General features: G+C 37.4%; 1 protein-coding gene across 13 annotated transcripts in view; it reads left to right on the top strand.

The window, feature by feature from the left end:
- The window catches only part of BMPR1B (bone morphogenetic protein receptor type 1B), a 413,639-nt gene that overhangs the window by 27,790 nt on the left and 361,763 nt on the right, over positions 1 to 24,086 (top strand). For 3 of the 13 annotated variants that reach the window (XM_078366788.1, XM_078366790.1, XM_078366786.1), the window contains exon 2: positions 5,696 to 5,793. The exons of 8 other annotated variants lie outside the window; for them this stretch is intronic. The gene's annotated coding sequence lies outside the window, so the exon portion shown is untranslated. Of the gene's footprint in view, positions 1 to 5,695; positions 5,794 to 11,879; positions 12,031 to 24,086 lie in introns of those variants that run through there. 2 more of the 13 variants (XM_078366792.1, XM_078366789.1) reach the window with 1 other exon arrangement.

Here is a 24,086-nt window from a genome sequence, read left to right as displayed (position 1 = left end):
TGGGAATAAAAGTCTGGGTCACCCCATAAGGCAAAAACCAGACCACCCAGAGCACTGGTTATGGGTGAAGGGAATCTGAAATAGGAGGTGGAGGAGGGAGATGATAAACACAGATTTACAGGACTGGGTGCAAAAGGCACAAATCATACTTTGGATTACTAAATCTCTTTCTAGGAGATTGCAAGTGCAATTCTTCACAACCATGAAGAACTGGACTTGTACCTCTTCTCTTGGAGAAGAGATGAGAGCATCTTTTAGATTTACCTTTCATAAGAGAGTGCAAATTAATCTAAGTGATAGAAGAAGAGGATTGCACTTGATCCAATTTATGTGCCTCTCAGACCTTCTGCGTAACACCTGCCTATCCTGAGCAACTTGCTCTTCCTCCTTTTCTGTATGGCCCCAGGATATCCCCTGGCTTAACTGTGGTTGCCTGCCTCTGCCGTCACCTCATCTTCTATCACTTCTTTCTCAGCTTCTCCTGAGGAAAAAAGAACTTGGTCTTTGCCCATTCACCATCACTTGCACTGGGACAGGAATTTGAGTAGCTCCAGTGCCCTGGTACCCCTGAATGGATTGACTGTGTCTTTGCAGAGCGGCTGGAAGCACAAGCTAGAAGTAGGAGAAGATTAACACATATATATATTAAAATCCAGTTTTGTTGCACATCACAGTCCAGTTGAGGAATGCTTCAGTGTTCTTGCATAGAATCAGAGAAGATGATGCTTCAGCTCATGAGGCACCCACTTACCGAATTTTTTCACCTTTACAATTTGCTTTAAATGTTGAACAGCTGTAGGATGGTCAACATTGAGTTCTTTGTCAACTTCTCATGTAGTTTTGAGAGGATCAGCTTCAATGATTGCTGTCAATTGATCATTTCAGCTTCCAGTGACATGTTGGCCACTATGCTTCTCATTGTCAAGGTTCTTGTCTCCTTTGTAGAACTTCTTGAACCACAACTACGGTGTATGTTCATTAGCAATTTCTAGACTAAAGATGTTGATGTTGCGCGTTGTCCCCACTGCTTTATGACCCATTTCGAACTTGAATAAGAAAATTACTTGAATTTACTTTTTTGTCCAACATCATTCCCATAGTCTAAAGTAAACATAAATAAGCAGTAAGTCATTAGCAAAAAATGATAAAGTGAGAAATGCCTATTAAACTGATGTATAACATAACCACATTGTATTTTATTTTGTTTTTAATTATACTTTAAGTTCTGGGGTACGTGTACAGAATATGCAGGTTTGTTACATAGGTATACATGTGCCATGGTGGTTTGCTGTACCCATCAACTGGTCATCTACATTAGGTATTTCTCCTAATGCTATCCCTCCTCTAGCCCCGATCTCCCGACAGGCCCCGGTGTGTGATGTTCCCCTTCCTGTGTCCACATGTTCCCACTGTTCAGCTCCTACTAATGACTGAGAACATGCGGTGTTTGGTTTTCTGTTCTTGTGTTAGTTTGCTGAGAATGTTGGTTTCCAGATACATAACCACAGTTATTTAAGAATGTATTCCAGTATCAAACAGCAAATTCCAACAATGCAAAAGCCACTGTTTACTTTTGCACTCATCTAATACATGATATATAGCTTAGTATAGTAGATCATATATATAGCTTATAAAAATATGCAGTTGACCCGGGAACAACATGAGTTTGAACTGGGTGGGTTCACTTATAATGGATTTTCTACCTCTGTCACTGCTGAGACAACAAGTAGAGGATTTGCTCCTCTGCCTCCTCCTCCTCAGCCTATTCAACATGAAGATGATGAGGATGAAGACCTTGATGATGATCTACTTCCAACTTAATTACTAGTAAATATATTTTCTCTTATGGTTTTCTTCATAACGTTTTCTTTTCTCTAACTTACTTTGTTTTAAGAATATGGTATATAATACATATACCATATAAAGTATGTGTCAGTTGACTGTATTATTGGTAAGGTTTCTGGTCAGCTGTAGGCTTTTAGTTGTTAAGATTTGAGAGATTCAAAAGTTATACATGGACTTTCAGCTGCACAGAGATTGATGCCTCTTACCCTCGCATTGTTGAAAGGTCAATCGTACATATATTAAGGGTGTATATTAGTAATTTTTGACTGAAGGGAAGGTGTGATCAAATGTTTGGTATAAGCTAAAGTTAACCAGTGTGAGTTAATACTGTTGTTGTTGGAACATGGTGGACTAACATGATCAGATTATCTGTTTTAGAAAAGAAAGTATTAAGTTTGGGGGATACATTGCTGGGTGGGGCACTGGGGTTCTGGCGGCAGGAAGGTCCATTAGGAGGCCTGTGATTTCTCAGTGCTGAGGATCCATTCTTGCTGCCTGCTCCTTTTTCCCTGGGGTTCTCAGACCCGGCCTGGATCTTCCTAACTTTCCTCAGAGGAGTTTGTAAAGTAGAAGCTTGGCAATCTAGGGGACATCAATGGCTTTCCATTATTTGCATTTAAGCTTTCCAATTTCAGTTTGTTTAATCCACAGTTCTTGCCATATCTTCCTATGGTTCATCAAGAAAGAAAGAATTACTCTTTTATCTTAGTAACTTAAAAAATAATAAACTTTATTTTTTAGAGCAGTTTTAGGTTTATTCTTGGTAACTTTTAAATGAAAAGACTTAGTTTTTTACCTCTTGTTATTTTTATCACAGTGAGTGGCTCCTTTGTATTTGCGTGACATCTGTTTTATAAAAATTCTAAGTGGTCTTCCTTGATTGATATTCTTATGTTGCCTTTGGTAGTTTTTTTTTTTTGATAGTTTTATTCTGAAGCTGTCAGGAATACTTTTGAAATTTACCTTACCAAGTAGGTCTTTTTGTTTGTTTATTTGTTTGTTTTTTTAAGATGGAGTCTTGCTCTGTCACCTAGGCTGGAGTTCAGTGGCATGATCTCACCTCACTCCACCTCCAGGGTTCAAATGATGCACCTGCCTCAATCTCCCAAGTTGCTGGGATTACAGGCACACCTCCATGCCCAGCTAATTTTTGTATTTTTCATAAAGGTGATGTTTTATCATGTTGGCCAGGTTGGTCTCCAAATCTTGACTTAAGTGATCTACCTGCCTTGGCCTCCCAAAATACTGGGATTACAGGTGTGAGCCACCCCACCCAGCCACCAAGTGGTCTTTTATTATTCAGTATCATCATAGTGATTCTATTTCGGATAGAACTAGGATTTTTATTTCCATGGAGCCTAGAGATGGTCACTGTTCCCCGATCTTTTAATAGTGTTTTAACTTTCTAAAAATAGCTGAAAAATATTTATAGAATATTTAAATACATAAGGAAAAGTTATGTCTCAGTTATGTTCTTGGGAAATTTTGAAATATTTTAATGACATTTAAAAATATTCTAATCACTTGCAAAGATAATTTTTATTTACTAATTTTTAAAATATACTTACAATGGAATGATACACAGGCAAATAAGTGGAAATAAAATGAGTTTAGTTCTATGTCCTCTTTTCTTAGTGGCTACTAGGTTTATATTGTAAAATACAGTTTATTTCAAAGTAAGTGTGTTAGGAAAAGCTAACCAAAATCAAACAGAAAGAAGTCTCTTATTTAAATAGTTAAATTCTTGAACATTTAACCTTTTTCTCCCTCTCTCTCCCTTACGCTCCCGTTTCTGCTGCCCCCATCCCACCCTAATTCCTCCCACTCCCACGTCTCTACTCCTATTCATTTTCTGAAATGAATAGAGCATTCTTTATTTCCTAACCCCATCTTTGCTGGTTGCTTTAAAACTCTTCTTTCTTCCTTTGATCAGTGGCCTAAGTTTTTCATTACTTGGCACTGGTTGATTTATAATATATTTTGAAAAGCTTAAGACGCTATAATATATTTTGAAAAGCTTAAGACACTAAGTAGTCCCTTATTTATCTGGTACATTTGAATAATGGATTATTCAAATTAAGAGAAAATTTTCAGATAACTAGGTTTTACCTTACTGATTAAAACATTTTAATTATCATTGATAAGCTCTTGCCTTCTAAAAATAGATCATATTGAACATGCTTTAATCTCTTTTGATATTCTCATTATTAACATAATTTTAAAAACTCTTTCATAAAGATTACTAATTTGAATGGGGCTGTCTTTTTTCTAAGTGTTCTCAGGGCTGATTTCTTCTCTCTGTCTTTGGCCTCTGATTTTTGTCAGTTATTAGATGGCTATAGTATTTTTGTCTCTAGTGGGCTCATGCCAAGTCCCCTTCTCTCCTGTTCCCTTCTCATCACCCTCTTTTTCCAAAATACAGCACACACACGTGCGCACACACACACACACACATTCTGTTTTTAGTACTTTGATTGCTTGAAAAATGAGAATTATGTCCAAAATGCCACAAAATAGGGCTTTAATCTGAAGCCAAGAGTCTACTTTGAGTAAAATATCTAAAGCTAAGTGCATTTATTGTCTAGTATACTTGTTGCTTGTCAGTGGCCTTGATTTATTTGCTTTACTTGGGGGTGCTAGAGAGATGACTTTTTGAATTGTGACTTTATATTAATTGAAATGCTACTGTAAAATCATAACATTTGGATAGTTGCTTAAGAATTTTGAAGCAGAATTGATTATGGAGAAAATAAAACTATCTTCTTTATATAGTGTTCACCAGACACCCTTAGAAACACAAAAGCTACCTAAAAAATATCCAGAATATCCAAAGCAACATAAATGGATTCTGTTTTTTCTTCCTTTCTTTTCTTTCTTTCTTTCTTTCTTTTTTTTTTTTTTAGACAGAGTCTTGCTCTGTTGCCCATGCTGGAGTGCAGTGGTGCAATCTCGCAATGTTGGCTCACTGCAATTTCCACCTCCCAGGTTCAAGCGATTCTCCTGCCTTGGCCTCCTGAGTAGCTGGACTACAGGTGCCTGCCACCACACCTGGCTAAGTTTTGTATTTTTAGTAGAGATGGGATTTCAACATATTGGCCAGGCTGGTCTTTAACTTCTGACCTTATGATCCGCCTGCCTTGGCCTCTGGTTTTGCTTTTTAGAAAATTAATGTCTCAAAGTTATGGCAGTGTTTAGACAGAAAAGAGGAAAAATATGATATAATAATTTTCCGATAGAAGGATCTATAGAAAACCTCTTATTGAAATATTTTTTAAAAAATAGTTTGGCTCTGGATTATTATTATTTTTGAAACAGAGTCTCACTTGCCTAGGCAGGAATGTAGTGGTGTGATCTTGGCTTATTGCAACCTCCGCCTCCCAGGTTCAAGCAATTCTTCTGCCTCAGACTTCTGAGTAGCTGGGATTACAGGCATGTACCACCACATCCAGCTAATTTTTGTATTTTTAGTAGAGACAGGATTTCACCATGATGGTCAGACTGGTCTCAAACTCCCAGTCTTGAACTCCCTACCTCAAGTGATCCGCCTATCCGGGCCTCCCAAAGTGCTGGGATTACAGGTGTAAACCCCATGTCTGGCCTGGATTAATGTTTAAAAGAAGTAACTACAGCACCACTCCTGAGTACACTAAAATGGAGAGTTAGATGACAACAAGCAAGCAGCCTCAAACTTTGCTGTTTGAAGTCTATATTTGGTAGATTCATATTGCGTTTGTAATAGTGATATTTAGCATAGAGATGGTCAGCAAATTCTGTCAGGCCAGGTTTACATAAGCTTTTTGAAACTTTTTCGTTTTTTTTTTTTGCATCGGAATCTCGCTCTGTCACTCAGACTGAAGTGCAATGGTGCAATCTTGGTTTACCGCAACCTCCACCGCCTGGGTTCAAGCAGTTCTCCTGCCTCAGCCTCCTGAGTAGCTGGGATTACAGGTACTTTTTGTATTTTCAGTAGAGATGGTGTTTTACTATGTAGGCCAGGCTGGTCTCAAACTCCTAACCTCAAGTAATCTATCTGCCTCCGCCTCCCAAAGTGCTGGAATTACAAGTGTGAGCTACCACGCTCAGCCTCGGTTTACCATAAGATTTTAAAAATACTATCGGATTCTGCAGATGTATCACGTACTTAGTAGTGTTTAGGTGAAGTCGGTTTGTAGGTTTAGTTTCATCTATCAAATAGTAGACTTTGTGAAGTCACAGAGTTGTGACAGATGTTTGTGGCATCAAGATGTTTCTGAATAGCCTAGACAATTAGTATTAGTATTGAACAAAATATATTCTAAGCCTTTCTGAGATCATCTACGAAGAGGAAATTATTCAAACCTTTGAAAAGAAGTTCTTAATTTTTTTTTTTTTAAGTTTGAGTTGAGTCAGGATTAGGACTGAATGAATGGAATAAGAGACATTATTTAAATATATCTTTTATTTTTTTTGAACATCATTAAAGATAGAAGTTTCCCCAGGAGGTGTTTTGTTTTGCGTGTGTGTGTGTGCACGCGCACGCACGCTTTCAGTTCTTGTATGTTGCCCATGTGTCTTTGTTGAGCTTCCTCAAGTTTCTAGTGACTGCATATTTCTGAAGATTATTTTCCAGCGTCATTCAAAATTTTGTGGGTGCTAAGGAGACAACAACAAAATAACCTATAAGATAATTTTTGTATATTTTTTGTTTATCTTTGATTTTTAATTATAGTCAGGTATAATAGCGTCTACTTGTTTATTTAAATATTAAATGTTATATGGAAGGGTATAGTTTGGCCTCTGTTGGAGTACTCAGAATTCAGTAGATATGTGTGTGTATTAGTTCATTTTCATGCTGCTGATAAAAGCATATCCAAGACTGGGAAGAAAAAGAGGTTTAATTGGACTTACAGTTTCACATAGCTGAGGAGCCCTCAGAATCATGTAGAGGGTGAAAGGTACTTTTTACATGGTGGAAACAAGAGAGAATGAGAAAGAAGCAAAGGTGGAAACCCCTGATAAACCCATCAGATCTCTTGAGTCTTATTCACTGTCACGAGAATAGACTGGCCGCCATGATTCAATTACCTCCCCTGGGTCCCTCCCACAATATGGGAGGATTCTGGGAGATACAATTTAAGTTGAGATTTGAGTGGGGGCACAGCCAAACCATATCAATATGTAAGAGATAAATATAATTTAGTTAAAATAATTATTTCTAGAATAGAGATTTATCTTGCAAGTGCTAAGGGAATTTTAAAAGAAATAGATATATTCCTGAAGTGTCTATAAAGTGAGGTAATGTGATTTCACATGTGTTATAGAAGAAACGATTTAGCAAAATATTAAATATGACTTTTAAAAAGTGTTGGGAATTTTTGAGGCAAAAATTGTCAACAACTTTGGGTATGGAGATTACGAGTTCAGTATATTCACATTGTCCTGGGCTGGCCTATGTAGTGTTCCCCAAATTTATCTAAATAACAAGGCTCTCCTGAGTGGTGGAATTTGCATGTGGGTTTATGATTATGAAAACAGGTTTCTGGATCCTTGCTGAAGAAATTCTTGTTGAGTAGGGTTGGTGTGGAGCCCCTGAATTTGTATTTTTAGCAAGTATTCTAGATGATTCTTATTATTAAACATATTTGGTAAACACTTTCATGGGTTAAAGAATTAGATTGTCAAATAGCATCAGACCCCAAAATTATTGACTGCAGCTGTCATACAATACTCAGACTATTTGATGAGGACTGTTTGTCATAGTATTTAGTGGATGAGTTTATAACACAGATCCTGGAAAATAGCTCACAGCATATAAGGGATTATTTCTTCATCATAATAGTATTTATTTAATGTTTTAAGATGTACCAAACATTGTGTTTATCACTTACAGCATTTGTGATTATTATTTTGTATGCCTCATCTAATTTTAATCTTATAGATGAGGAAACCAAGTTGTGGTTTAACTGGGGTCAGTAGAGGTAAGATTTAAACCCAGAGAGTCTGTTGCCAAAACGAGCATTCTTAACCAAAATATTGATATATTGTGTGCCTTGATTCCCTCTTCCTTTGATAAGAGTTTACGTCCTGAGATCCTCAACTCCAGCATCTCTGTAATAGGAAGGCAATTCTAATAAAAATTGGTGCTGACTGTTGCAATTTGTATGAAGGGACTGCTACTCACTCCTGATATTAAATGTGTCCCATAGCTCCCAAATAATTCATTAGTATAAAGAGAAACATAAAGTAGCCTGACACGGTGCTAATATGTCCCCGTGCTCTCAGTTGTGTTCTCCTGTTAACTGAGTTGCACTAAGACCACCTCATCACCACCACCCAAAGAACTCTGATCACATCCAGCCTCCTACAACCATTTTCTGCTCCCATGGATGTTTGCTCAGAAGCCAGGCAGCATCATCCTTCATATATGTTTTTACTACCAACAGACCTTCGGCAGGTTGAGCTGCCCAGTCCTAAGTGATAACATTTATGGTGACATCTGCCAGTCAGGCAGAGGCGCAGAAAGGAGAGTTTAATCGGGACACTGATAAACTGAGGTGTTGACAGTGGGAGAGATTGAGAGCTGCTGAATGTTATTTACCCTTTGAGTCTTTAGGATTATAAATCCTGAAGGCTTCTCTCCTTCTTACTCTCCCCTTCCTGCAGTGTTTTAAAGCAGGTTCATTAATCTAAGTCTTGAGAATCTGTTCACCTGTGTTGCTCTTTCGGAAAGCAGCATCCAGAGAACAAAATAGAAGACAGGCAGTCTCCTCAGCAAGATACTTGACTAAATGTGAGCCAGTGTGGTTACCTTCCCAAATCTTCCCATTGAGAATCCCAGGAGCATTTTCGTGTGTGTGTATTTCTCAAATGACCCCCATAAAGCTTTTCTCTCCAACCCAGTGAAGCAAATGAAAAACAGTGGCTAGCCCTCATAGTATACTTCTGGAATGTAATTTTTCATTGCCGCCTCCCCCTCACTCATACTAGATGAAAACCTATTCTCTGTGTTGCTCTCTTGATGCAGAAAAGACCTTATCTTTGAGATGCTGGGCTGAATAGAATTCACAGTGACCTTATTGGATAGTAGCACTGACTGTCCTCCACTCTGCTTCTCGCAGAGAAGACATTGGGAAATTCCTTTAGATTTTCTGAACAAAAAATTTTAAAAAGAAGAATTTAATTTTCTGCAGTTTAAAATGACAGTGTTTTTAATTCATGATTTTTTTCCCTTTCTTATTTTGAGTGCATTTGATTCAATAGGTGTCACTTTGTTGTTGTTGTCTGTTTGTTTCTGAGACGGAGTCTCACTCTGTCACCCAGGCTGGAGTGCAGTGGTGCAATCTCAGCTCACTGCAACCTCTGCCTCCTGGGTTCAAGTGATTCTCCTGCCTCAGCTCCCCAAGTAGCTGGGATTACAGGTGTGCACCACCACACCCAGGTAATTTTTGTATTTTTAGTAGAGACAGGGTTTCATCATGTTGGCCAGGCTGCTCTCAAACTCATGGCCTGAAGTGATACCTGCCTCAGCTTCCCAAAGTGCGGGGATTACAGACATGAGCCACTGCGCCCAGCTTTAATGGGTGTCACTTTTTTTTTTTTTTTCTGAGATGGAGTTTCGCTCTTGTTACCCAGGCTGGAGTGCAATGGCGCGATCTTGGCTCACTGCAACCTCCGCCTCCTGGGTTCAGGCAATTCTCCTGCCTCAGCCTCCTGAGTAGCTGGGATTACAGGCATGTGCCACCATGCCTAGCTAATTTTTTATTTTTTATTTTTAGTAGAGACGGGGTTTCACCATGTTGACCAGGATGGTCTCGATCTCTGGACCTCGTGATCCACCTGCCTCAGCCTCCCAAAGTGCTGGGATTTCAGGGTGTCACTTTTTAAAACTGTGATTCAATCAGAATAGTGTAGTATTTTTGATTGGGATAAGTGCCCTCTATTTATGTAGAACCACAGGGCGATCTCCAGTTTTTCTTGTCATTTACTGGTCTGTCTTTTTCAGCAAAAGGCATTCTTTCATACTGTGTCTACAGAAAGAAATTCTGTTTTTAGTGCCTCATCGGCTATATTAAGCCGAGATTTACTCTTTTAGAAAGATTTACAAATTTATAATTAGAGATCATTTGTGGAGGAAGAGCTTTTGGATTCAGATGTGAGATTTTGTGTTAGTTTAGAGTTTATATTTGAAGAATGTGTAGGAGATGATTTATTTTATGACATTTCAAGGATTGGTAAAACAGGGATTGGTAAATAGCCAAGTTTAGAAGGTTATATAAGAATTATTTAGATATTTACTTATGGTAGGAAGCAAAGTATTTTAGGGTCTTTACTGTTTTCTTTGGTCAGCAGGTGGCCTTTTGGTGAAAATGACAAGGACTGTTAAGCACCTAATATGAGTCCAGCACTTGTGGACTAGGTGGGCACCTGTGAAGGAGTGAGGTTGGCATGCCTGCCTCGTCTGGCTCACCCCTGCATTTCTTTATCTGGGTAACCTCCAGGCCAGTCTTTTGCCATCTTTGGACTTTGGAGTCCTCAGCAGTAAAATGGAAACCATTATGCCGTGAACACTTTGCCTTCCTATTTGGATTGTTTGGAGGTCAACACAAGCTATATCTTTTGAAACCATAAAACAATGATCTAAAAATTATTTGGTGGTATTATTACTCTTGATTTTTGATGTAGCCACTGTCCTCAAGGAACTTCTGATTAATGTAAGTGAGGTTTATATGAAAACAAATGTTTAGAAAGCAATGTAAAATAGGATACAACCCATTGTGTGTTTTTCTCAAGAGTCTGTGCATTTTATAGGAAATCAGGAAAAGAAGAGATCAGTATAGGTAGATTAGTCAGATGAAGATTGCGGATAAGGTGGGATTTGAGCTAAAATTTTAAGCATGCTTAGGGCAGAGGGTGTGAACAGAGACCTAGGCATAGAGCAGAGAACCATGAAGGTGGTGGGAGGGAAGATAGCAGGTAAGTTGAGCAACCTGATTTCACCCAAGTGCCATTGAACTGAAAATTGTCTGCCTTCATATGGCCTGTGGTTCCTGCACTCAGCACCCCCTCCTACCTTCTTGCCCTTTGCACATAATAGTTCCTCTTCATGGAATTCTCCCCAACTCCTACTTCTTCTTCCAATTCAATGTCATAATGCTTATGACAGATCATCACCTTGGTGCCTTCACTGCACAACTAAGACTGTCCTACTCTATCTTCCCTACCATATTTTCTGGAAGATTCTATCACTTATACTTAACATTAGCTACTATTAGGTACGGTGCTAGTGGTTTCAGTGTTTCATTTCGTTTTCTCATAACAGGTTCATGAATTAGTATTATTATTCCTATTTTATAAACAATAATAAAACCCCTGGACCTTTGGAAATTTTATTTGCCCAAGGTCCTCCAACTAATAATAGTTACTGGAACTTGAACTAAGCCTTAAACTAAAACTACGTTTTTTTGCATGCAAATATAAAAAAGTAAGACAAACATGGGCTTGGGAAACTTTCCTCATTCTTTCTTCCCTGGATTTTGCTGAGTGGTAGATAACATGAACTTTATGATTAAATAAAGAGTCAGTAATTTGAGAGAGTTAACAATTAACGGACAGTTAACTGCCTCAGATTTTCAAGAAAATATTTTCTCACTGTGAGGAGTTATACTCTATAAACAAAAGAATTATTTATTGTGATTAAAAGATTCTGTCATTTTACTTTATATTTTATAAATGAGTTGAATATATATGAAGGCATAGATGAAATGTTTGAGGTTATTTTGTGTATTTTTAGCTGAGAGGAATATTTTCCCAAGAGGCAAGAAGTGTTTTGTATTTAGTTATGGGTGTAGTAGTTTCTTACCACCATCGTGGTGAAAGACAAGTGCTGTAGACATGCGTTTACTGGGTGTTTGACTGCCTGCTTTTTCCAGGTCATGGGTTCTAGCTGAAATCTAAGCACTTGTGTTGAGAGGAGTCTGGCGTAGGGCTGTGACAGCAGCACTGTTCTCTTTGACAGCAGGGCTTCTGAGAGGCCTGGGTAGGATCCAGGAGCTTCCACATCTACCCGGGAGCTAAGCAAACTGCTCTGCCTCTGGGAAACTCCTCAGTGTTTATTATTTTTTTAAGGGATCTTAGTCATCCCAGGAGTCCGGGCTAGCTTAAAATTATCTTTGTCCTTGGAGGTCACTGAAGAGAGAGATGAATAAGGTAAAAAATAGAGAAGGCGTTGTGAATGTGGAATTTGAGCTGAACTTTGAGGGATGGTAGGGTTTACTTAAGTACATTGCGTGGAGGGCATGAGTGAAGACTTAGAAGTGATGCCAGATGGAGGGTCTTGGTGGAAGTTTTGATAGAATTAGAGGAAAACGTTGCATGGGGTCACAGAATTCACTTAGGTTACAATTTAGACGCACAGAGAAAAGTATACTATTTTGTGTGTAATTGATCTGGACTTTCTAATAAGACTCATTTAATCATTGCTCCACAGGGAAAAAAGTAACTGTTAAGTCAGTCTGGATTAAAAGTAGATTGAGTCTATAATAAGTAATCCCTTTGGGTAATAATTCTCTTTAGGGAATGCTGCTTATCTCTCAGTTATCTCACCCTTTTTTGTGGCACTTCTCCAAGATAGGGAGGTAAGTGGGATAGTGAGCAGGACAGAGGTGTGGAGTGCCGAGTATTGACCTTGTGCTCACTGTTCCTCACCCTTCTCTCTGGGGGCATTGTTTCTTGTTCCCCTCGTTGCTGAATGCTGTCTTGACCCCCCAGCGCTCATGCTTGTAAGTGATGAACTCATGGTCAATTCTTTTTCATTTCTCTCATTAAGTACTCCCTGGCTGATTTGAAGCCTGTCTTTGGCTCTTGCGGGACCACAGAACCCTTGAACATCTGTCTGTGACTCCCATTTGATATTGGCCTGAACACTCCACCCTGCAAACCTTATTCTAAAGCTACCTCAATTTATGGCAGTGATTTTCCTCTGAGAAGCTTCCTGGCAAGATTCTTAGCTAGGTCTGGGTTGGTTCTACCCTGCACAGTAATCTGGCACTGCTCAGGAAAGCTAAAACTCAGTATCTCATCTGCCTGATCACTCTGTGGTTTACATTGATATGACTCTACCCCAGGTTGTTAGTGGTATCCTAAGACTCTCCAATGGAAAGTGGAGCTCTGGTGAGAAGGGTGGGACCGTGAGAAGTGGAGAATTGACACGTAATTACTCATCTGTTTCTTTCCTCTCTTTTATTTTTCTCACAATTATTCTAATATCAAAAATGGGCAGATTTCTCTTCTTTCTGTTAGGTCTTCTTTATGTGTAAGTAATAAATTTTAGCTCAGCAGAGATAGGAAAGAGAGGATAGAGGGGTAGCGGTTTCATGCAATCTGTTCTCAACATAATTTGATGTGCAGAGCTCTTGTGTGGATGCAGTATCTTATGTTCCCAATGTCAGAAACTGAATATTTCTTCTTTCTTCATCTTTGCATTGCATTTCTTCTAGATAAATCTTAATCTCCCAAAAATAGAAGCTTGGGCCATATCTGGGGAATGGTCATGTGCTCAAAAAGTCAAAAGGTAAAAAGCACATTAACAGTTTATAATATGTTACAAGTAGTAAGAAGTGACAGATAACATTGACCCAGTTTCTTTGAACTAGACTTTTCTAACTGTATCTTGTAGGACTAATTAATAGGAAGTTTAGAATTATTCCTTTTAAAGGTGATTTTTGGACAAATGGGATATCTGCCTCTTGGAGAATCACAATAAATATTCGTACATTAAGATTCTGAGAAATTGCATGGTAGGAAAAAAGGATCTGTTAAATCTTGACTGTGAAGCTTATAAAAAGAAATTGTTAAATATCGATTGATTCCTAATGGAAAATAGTTTTTAACTGTGGCTGTACCTCTCTTACTGGGTGGGGTCATGGCCATGCCGCTTAGAGCCTACAACCAAAGAGAAATCAGACATTTGAGTACTTTTCATATAACTTACTTTGTAATACTTTTTTTGCCATGGACCATTACCGGCTGTAATGAAGGTATTTTTTAAAGCAAGTGTGTAGCTAAAACCTGTTCATCCAGTATTTACTTTGAACTGAACACCAGGTAGAAATCATTTTCTTTAGGAACTATTTTTTGGTAAAGTAGTTTATGTGATGTGGAAACTATTTTGTAACACATATGCCTAAGCAGTGGGCCTTTTGTTAGATCCAATTAGAGTTTTCTCTTCTGATTAAATGTGAGACTCTGAAACGTTTCGCTTGGCTGCAGGCAAATAAAATCACTTGGGACCTCTTCTGCGTCAGCTTTCTGCAGATGGAGAGTATAATATTAATATTTATGTTTACATAATTCTGGAATTCATTATAGACAGAAATAGCCAGGATGTACACTTTTCTGAAGTAATGTAATAACTAAGAGAACTTATTTTAGAGTTCTTCTATAATCTACAAAATGAAGAAATAGCTGTTTTGTGCCTGTAAAAGGGGCATAGTAAGACTTAGAATTATATAATTGAAGAAGCACAGAATTTTGGAGCTTGGAGAAACTCAGCCGGTGTCTATATATACCATATTTGGAAGCAGAGGAGGCCAGAGAAGTTAAATAACAGTTTAAGGGTTATGTAGCGCACACTAGAATAGAATTTTATCTTTAGTGGGAAACTGAACAATCAGAGCTAATTAACTTTGCTTTTGGACAAAAGATTACACTGACATTCAGGGAGTCTGATGCCTTTTAAGATCTTAAACCAAATGTTCATTGCAGTTGTTAAATTTCATTGTCTTTATAAAATTTTATTTGCTGAAAGGAAGTGTATTTGCAAAATTTATAAATATATGAAGAAACACCTTTGACTTTTCCTTTTGTTATGAAAATAAGAGTTTTGTAACTAAAGATAAAGGAGTGTTGCAACTTTGTTTCAGAAGACTTTTGTCCCCTAATCAAACTGGTGTGTGTGTGTATGAGCTACAAGGAAATGAATTTATAATTTATTTATAAGCTATATTTATATTATTATTCCCAAAAGTTCAAATGTGCTTTACATAGAAAAGTCACAGCACAATATATATTTTTCTGATGGTGATAGGAGAGTTACTAGGGGGAATAGTGTAAAAAGAGAGAAAGCACTGTGGATGTAGATGGAGATTCTGGCAAAATCTTGGCTTTTAACTTAAAATGAGTGGGAATGAATGAATATGTTATATTTTGTTCTAGACTTTTTATTCTTTATGTTGAAATTTCCATATCCTAAGACATAGTAGCAGCTGAAAAGTTATATGTAGAATGAAGAAAATGAATGAATGAATAAATACGGATGTAGAAAACTGTAGCCAGTAATAACAGTATTACAGAAGAAGATTTTCCATACAATCTAGAAACTCCCAATTCCCTTAAAATACATTTGTCTGATATTTTCATTACCTAGATATTAGCAGCAAACCATATATATTGGAATCCAGTGCAATATCAACAAATATTTTTCCAAGCAAGACCCTCTGTGAGGCAACTTTTAAGTGTGGTTCGATTTAGCTTTATTCAATAAAATGAGTCTCTTATCTAAATAAGATATTGTCCTTATGGTGTCAAGTTGATTGTAATGGGATATATAAAAAAAAACTAAACTTAGGCTGAGTCTACAATGTTTAGTGAATTCAGTTGTGACAGTAAGTTTTCTACGTGCCAGGCCCAGAATTCACATGCTTTTCCATCAAAACTGGAAGTTTGAACAGAATTATATACGTAGTTTGCCAAGTGATTCACTCTAACTGCAGTTTTCATTGTTTTAGCAAACTATTAAAGTAAACAGTCTGCTATTTAAATTAGTTTAAAGTTCAGCTTTAAATTTTTTGAAGATAGCCGTTTGAGTATCATTTCCTCAATAGTTAAATAAGAGCAATTCCTATCTCAGAGGGTTTTGGTGAGGATGAAATTGATCATTTGAGATGTCAGCTGCTGAGTGCAGTTCCTGATGAAGCTGTTGCACCAGTGTAATTCCTTTCCTATTTTCCCTCCTATCCTGTAACTGTGTTATAGGCCAAAATGTAAATAACTGAGTCGATTCCGCTCCCAGTGTTTTAATACACCCTTCATTACATTCAGAGCTTCCAGATAAAATACTGGCCATCCAGTTAAATTTAATCTTAGATAAATAGCAAAACATTTTTAGCATAAGGTTGTCCCAAATATTGTGTGGGATATACTTATTCTAAATAATAATTTACTGTTTATCTGAAATTCAAATTTGAGTGTCTTGTATTTTTATTTGACAGATCTGGGGACTGAATTACTATATGCTATATTTTACATTATTAGCAGTGGATATTCCTTTTTCTTATATTAAAGATATTTTATAAGTTCATAATAAATACTAGATTGTTACCAGTTATTTGTGCATTAAAATAATATTTTATAATGAAAGGCATCTATATTAAAATCAGATTTGATATAAAAATTGGTATTTTTTAATTATAAATGCTTGTGTCATAATTATCCTTTTTTAGAGACAGGGCCCCACTCTGTCATCCGCTTTTGAATGCAGTTGTGTGATCTTTGCTCACTGCAGTCTTTGCCTCCCAGGCTCAGGCAATCCTCCCACCTCAGCCTCCCTAGTAGCTGGGACCCATGACCATGCCCAACTAAATTTTGCATTTTTTTTTGTAGAGATGATATTTCACCATGTTGTTCAGGCTGCCAAACTACTGAGCTCAAGCAATCTGCCCATCTTGGCTTCAAAATTGCTGGGATTGCAGATGCAAGCCAGAGAACCAGCTGCCTGTCCTAATTCTTGAATGAAAAAACTGGGGTTTGGGGCAGAGGTGTGTGAGAAAGATGGTGAATGTACTTTTTATTGTAAATTAATTAATAAAGTAAATCATGTTTAGTAATTAATAGTTTTAACTTTAAGTAGTGAAATGTGGTTATAGCACATCACTTGAATGTTTCAGCCTACCTGAAACAATGTAACTGGATAGAATATATGTTTTGTAAACTGTGGAGAATAGAAAGTTAATTCAATCTAGGTCCAGCATTATGCTTAATTGAGCTTTGTTTTATATTGCTTCTGTATCTATTTACATATTTACTGAGACAGAATCTCATTCTGTCACCCAGGCTGAAGTGCAGTGGCACGACGTTGGCTCACTGCAACCTCTGCCTCTCCAGTTCAAGTGATTTTCATGCATCAGCCTCCCAAGTAGCTGGGATTACAGACACCAGCCACTACGCCTGGCCAATTTTTGTGCTTTTAGTAGAGACGAGGTATTTCTATCTTGGCCAGGCTGGTCTCAGACTCCTTGTCTCAAGTGACAAGGATGACCTGCTTCATCCTCCCGCAGTTCTGGGATTACAGGTGTGAACCACCGTGCTCCCCTGCTTTAGCCTTTAAAATAGTAATGAAAACTTCAGAATGTTTTCTAGTGCAACATTGTACTTAAAATGTTTATAAATTGTAAATCTCTATTTTGCTATTATGTGTAGTGTTACTTTGTAGCCTTTTAAAGCTAAATGGACAACAGATTTGTTCTGAATGCTATTTTAATGTTTTTGCATTTTCTTTCATATACTTAATACTTTTTTCTAATTAACGTGTTAGATACTCAATATAAAAAATTTGGAATTTATGGAAAATTAGAAGAAAAATTACCCATGACACCATTACCCAAAGAAAACAAGTGGTAGTTTTTAGATATTTTAGTCTGTACCTTTTCCTGTCTATATATTAGATTGGTCATAATTATTATATTGCTGCTTTATAATCTGGCAACATTACATAATTTTGATAGCTACTTAATGTTACATTCTGCTTAATACCATAAGTTACTCAGCCACTCCCACACTGTGAGATGTTTAATTTGGTTGCAGTTCTGTATTTGAAGTAATATTGAGATGAGTGATTTGGGTCATATAGCTTTTTGTATGGTTTTGGTTTTGCTTTAGACTAGTTGCCAAAAATGAATTTTAATGGTTCAAAGAAATATATACATTATAAGATTCTAGATATGTACTTTCAAAGCCACAATCTGAAAGAATTATCCTTATTTTTGTCAATACTGGCAGTGTATAAGTTTCTGTTTTGGGCCAAGCATGGTGGCTCACACCTGTAATCCCAGCCCTCTGGGAGGCTGAGATGGGCGAATCACGAGGTCAGGAGTTCAAGACCAGCCAGGCCAACATGGTAAAACCGTGTCTGTACTAAAAATACAAAAATAAAAAAAATAATAATTATAGCTCGGTGTGGTGTCAGGCGCCTGTAATCCCACGTACTTGGGAGGCTGAGGCAGGAGAATCACTTTAAACCCGGGAGGCGGAGGTTGCAGTGAGCTGAGGTTGTGCCATTGCACTCCAGCCTGGGCCACAGTAGGAGACTATGTCTCAAAAAAAAAAAAAAAAGTTATTTGTTTTATTTCTCCATTGACCTTTCTTACATTTCCAAAAGTTTTTGTTAATATGCTAATTAAAATATTTTTACTAGCTGGGAGCAGTGGCTCACACCTGTAATCCCAGCACTTAGGGAGGCAGAGGTGGACGTGGGCAGATCACAAAGTCAGGAGTTCGAGACCAGCCTGGCCAATATGGTGAAAACCCATCTCTACTAAAAGTACAAAAATTAGCTGGGTGTGGCAGCACGCACCTGTAGTCCCAGCCACTTGAGAATCTGAGGCAGGAGAATCACTTGAACCAGGGAGGCAGAGGTTGTAATGAGCCGAGTTGGCATCACTGCACTCCAGCCTGGGTGACAGAGTAAGATTCCATCTCAAAATAAGTAAGTAAAAATTTACCGTTCTTTATTATTATGGTTGATACTTTATAAATGTGTTTGGTCCCTGACATGTTTATGGTCAGTTTTGTGGTATTTTAGTCAAATTTTTAGAGTGGCACTGAGCTTTTGGGCTTTTAGGCACATGATGTTGCCGGGGCGGGGTGGGGGGTGGGGATGATAGATAATTGTTGCTTGAGTATTTGTATATAGGTAGAACATTATATAAAATTATTAAGTTTCTTGTTTCATCCCCTTTATACTACTATAGTTTAAAAGTATTTTTAATCATCAAACTATGCTGTATTTAGAATACTCTGTTATTTCTTACATTTAGACAAAATTGTTTAGCCACAATAAAATGAACACAAGGTCAGTTAGAAACAGAGTTATTATTACTCTGGAAATGTGTAACCCATTCCTTCTTTCATCTATAAGCTTCAGGTTATCCCACTTTTAAATATCTGAGGATTATGCCAACTGTTGATCAGAGGGTAAAAACAACAAATAACCACTGGAGCTGCTTTCGTCTTTCATACTAAATATTCTCCTTAAGTGTTTTTTTCTATTCAGTTACCCCTCTCTTTCCTTTATGTACATTGTACCGCTCCAGCTCCCAAATGTGTAGAAAGGAGAAACAATCCTCCTCTTTCTAAAACACATTTGTTTCACTCTTCTGAAGCAAGGGACACAAATTTGAAGGATTCAGCATACCAGTTAGCTTTCTACAGCTTGCTACCTTAGGAAACAAATTTTTGCACAAAGCAAAACATCTGTCTGGTCTCTGCCAGTATCCAGCATTTACCCCGAGGAGATGCCTCAGATGGCAGTTGTGATTTCACTCTAGAATCGGAATTCTTAGAAAAAAGAAAGTATGCAGGTCAGTGTCACGTCTTAGTTGTTGCACAGTTGTCTAAAATTATAGTGCCGTAGGTGAATTTACAGCTTTTTTGACCCTAAATGGGTTGGCAGTTGACAAAGATCCAAATGGTCTTTTTTGCTTCATATTTACTCATAAGGAACAAGGAGGGAGAATTATGGAGGCTGTTGCTATTATCCATTCTCAAGTAATACAGCTTTTTGAGTATGTTTCCTTAGCAGTCCACATATTGGCATTATTTGCTTTCAAGCCCATCAAAGTATTTTTACTGTTTGTTGTTGTTGTTGTTGAGAGACTTGCCACAATTGGTTCAACATTTATTGGCTATATGCTGTCTTTGGTGAGTACCATGTTAATCTCAAAATACTAAATAATAATTGGAAATCTGAAAAGCAACTTACAATACTATAAACAGGTATGTAACCAAATATTACCAATGGTTGAATAGATCATTTTGTTTCTGTCTCTTGGAGGAGCATATAATAATTTTCTGGAATTAAAAAATCAGTGCAGGGGGAGAAAGTGTAAATTCGGTGTGGGAATGGAAACTTGCAGTAAATTGTGTTGTTGTCCAGAGGACAAGAATACAGCAAGATTGGGATGTGAGCCTGCATGAAACATCTCATCACACAGACAAAGCAAATGCAATTTGATTTATATTTTATGTGGCAATTAGAGCCAAATTAAATGAAAAAGTATATTCTTAAAATATCCAAAATATACTTCATATTTAAGTCTTTTCGGCTATAAAGACAAAGTAAATGGTGTTTCTTCAAGCTGTTGATGGTGAATATAGAGCCAGAAAAGAAATAAGCATAGTATAAAATCTCACTGTGGTTGGTGCATTGTGTCTTTTTCACCCTGGAGTGTTGAGTGGCTCTCAGTGTCAGGCATATATTAGGGAGTTAATTAATGCTGATTAGATTAATTTGCCCTGATTCTTTAAAGAAGGAATCAAGCATCTTCATTAGTCATGCGAGTGTGTGTGTGTCTGTGTATGTGGGTGTAGTGCATAACATAGTGTTAGACTATGCGTAGAAAATTTACTGGTTATAAGATATGATGTTTATGTAATTCCCTATGAAATGGAACTGAGAAAAACAGCACAATAAAGGTTAATAAAAGTGTAATAATTAAGAACTAACCAATGAATGATGAATTGGTGTTCTCATATTAATTTTCTGACTCAATGACTATGTTTAGTCATGTTGCCTAATACCATGTTGAGTAACAGGTATATCTCAAAATGTATAGTGCTCAACCAACCATTAGGAGAAATAGAAGTTTATTTCTCATTGACATAAAGTCCCAAACAGGTTTTCTGACCAATAGCTAGCTGGCTGATTAGTAATTCAAGGACCCAGGCTAATTTCATTTTATGATTCTACCATCTTTCATGTATGGCTTCCATTGTATTTATGTGCATTAAACCTACTGAAGGCAAAGAAAGAGCAGGGAATTTGTGCTTTGGAAGCTCTCATGGGCCAGGCCTGGAAGAGATGCATGTATTTTTGCCTACATCCGGTTAGATAGAACTGAGGCATAGGTCATCACCTAACTGCAAACAACTAAGAATGTAGTCCTGCTGTGTGCTCCAATAGCTATAATCAGCTGCAACTCAGTCTTCTTAAATCATGATTTATTTTCATTTTTTAATAAAATGACATCAGTATAATAATTATACTCTGATCTAGGATGATTATTAAGAGAACTGATGGCCCTTTAAAAAAATCAGGCTTATACAAATGCTTGAGTACAAAATTCTTAAGTTTAAGTTCTAAGTTTATAAAAGAACACTGAGCTTCGATACCTTGATCATGACAACTTTCTCAAATGCCAAGGAGGGAACCTTTGAATCCAAATATTTTCTCTGTATGAAAGGCCCACCCACAAAAACATTCATTTGCAGAAGGAAATGATTTATTGCTCTCTGTGAGTGAGTGCCAAAAAAAGTTTTCTCCTGGAATATCGTGCCAGTATTTCCATATAAACACAATTTTACCATATTCTGAGATGTGGAAATTTATTTTTCATACAGTTTATAGGTTTTGAGATGTAAAGAGTCCCCATAAAGTCATTTTGCAGTTTGAAAACTTTAAAATATTTAACTTTTATAGCTCAAAAATTCGTGTTGTAGAAATGAAACAATACCTAGAGACTGAAGCCTTTTTCTTCCAGGTTATGTGCTCTGCTTGCCAGAAGACATTGTTTTATATTCTTATTTATTAAATAAGCACTTATTGAGCATTAACTATGTGGTATGTGAGTAATTCACCTAGTCCTTAGTGCTCCAGGATTTAAAGTCGGGGAGAGAAGCTTCATACTCTTACAGAAGACGCAGTGAAGGAGGAACATCCTAGTACATTTTAAGAGACTTTGTGAAGTTTTTTTTTATTCTTCCCACTATCTTTCATGTAACTTTTTGAAGTTTTAAGAGAAAATATATCTACTTGGCCTTGAAAAACCAATAGGTATTTGCCTGGAATGGAAAGGGGTTAGAATATTCAAGGCAAAACAGCATGAGCACAGTAGTGAAAGCTTCAAAAGCTCATGATGTGATTGGGATGCTGGAATTCAGGAAAGCTAGAAATTTTGTGATTTATGGAGGAATTGTGGGATGTGCACTTGTCCCAGCTGATCAGATTGGTTTCACAGACCATACTGAGACCCTTTTGCTTTTTTTCTGTAGGGACTGGGAAGCTATGCAGGGTTTTCTGTCTTCTTATATCAATGAGATAATCAGATCTCTAATTTTAGAAAGTTAACCCTGTTAGCTCTGCAAATGATGTGTAAATGTTGAAAAGACTAGAGACAGAGGAGAGAGGATGAGGGCAGTTCCTGGGAGAGGGAGCGTGGAATGGACAGGAGAAAGAGTTCACTTGTGGAATTGCTAGAATTTGGGGGTTGGCTTTTGAAAGTGATTTTTTTTTGGTTATTAGAAATGGAAAGGATAACAGCATATACAGTTGGGTAGCATATTGGACCCAAACTTTAACAAATGTATTTTAAATATAGTTTATAGACTGCATCATGTACCAAATCCAGGACAACATATAAAAGTTAAAATACACACAGAATTAAGACAATCTTTATTTTCTTATTGTGACAACATAATGTGTTTGATAGTTTAAGCTTTTGTTCCCTGGCTTCATCTCCCATAGGGATTTTAACCATTGTTCTAACTGTATTAACCAATTAGCTTATTAAACAAATATTTACAGAGCACCTCAATGTTCTCAGACATGATCTAGGTCATGAGGACAAATTATAATACCAGTGCCCACATGGAGTTTATGTTTAATTAAGGGAAACAGAAAATGTCTCAAATAAGAAAATATATACAGTGGCAGGTGGTGATAAAACAGCTTTGGAGAGAAAAAAACAACAACAACGAGTGAAGGACATGTGGGTTCTGCTGTTTTAAAGATGGTGATCAAGAAGGGCCACTCAGAGAAAGTAATGCCATGAGAGGTCTGAAGGCAGTGAGGAAACCAGCTGTGTGGATTCCTAGGGGAAGGAAGTAGAGGAACAACAGGTGCCAGGACTGAAGTGCATATCTGCCTGGCCTGATGTGTGAGGAGCAGCAGGAATGGTGGTGGGGAGCCTGGAAAGAGATGAGGTCTGAGATGGAGATGGAGGGCATATCACTGGAATCATGCAGGCTGTTGTCAGATCGATCTTGGCATTTTCTCTGAATTAAACAAGATGAAGAGTAGAGTAGAAATGTGATACCATCTAAGTGTGTCATCATCTAAGTTGTAAAAGAATAGCATCAGCCGCTATGTTGAGAGTAGACTGCAGTGGTCCCAGGTGAGAGGCAGTGAAAAGGCTATCTCAGTAGTGTAGTTGAGAGAGATGGTGGCTTAGACTGGGCTGATAGTGGTGGAGGTGGTGAGAAGTGGTCAGATTTGGACTGTATGTCCTGATGGATGGGTAGGTCTGTGGCATGAGAAAGAGGAGTCAGATCTTGACACCAACATTTTTGGTCTGTGCAACTGGAAGAATGGAACTAGCAATGTCAAAGCAAGGGAAAACAAAAATAGGAGGTGAAAATATCAGGAGTTAGTTTTGAGCATCCCAAGTTGCTATGCCTGTGGGAGGTGCAGGTGGGAATGACAAGTAGGCAGCTCTATATACAAGTCTGAATCAGGTCAGGGTTGAAGTTTGAATTTGTTGTGATTACATTAGAAAAAATTAGGATTAATTTAAAACTGATTGCAAATGAATCACATATGGTCTGTTCAGAATTAAATACTTTGAAAGATCATAGCATTTTAGCAAGAATAAAGATGTTAAAATGACAAGAAAAAAATAGTTTTTATAAAAATGTATTTCTCTATGACCACTTTGTTTTATTCATATTATCTCAAAATTATTTTTAATAAATTCTCATTTTTATAAATTCAGAACTTGGAAAGGAAAACTTAAAGGATGCTTTAACTTCAGGCTCAGAAAGGTTTCCTGAGTGCATGACATGATATTCTCAGATATAAACATTATGCTTATTAATTGTTCGCCTGTCCTCCTCCTGCTATTCAGTAATAAGTTTCTGACAGGGTCATGCAGTGAATGCCAAAGAGCAGAATTGCGTGTTACAGCGGGGTTGTTACAGGTTGTTACAGCGGGGTT

This window comes from Callithrix jacchus, chromosome 3, assembly GCF_049354715.1.
Source record: "Callithrix jacchus isolate 240 chromosome 3, calJac240_pri, whole genome shotgun sequence".
In the NCBI taxonomy this organism is placed as follows: domain Eukaryota; kingdom Metazoa; phylum Chordata; class Mammalia; order Primates; family Cebidae; genus Callithrix; species Callithrix jacchus.
This window is presented reverse-complemented; position numbering and strand designations above follow the sequence as displayed.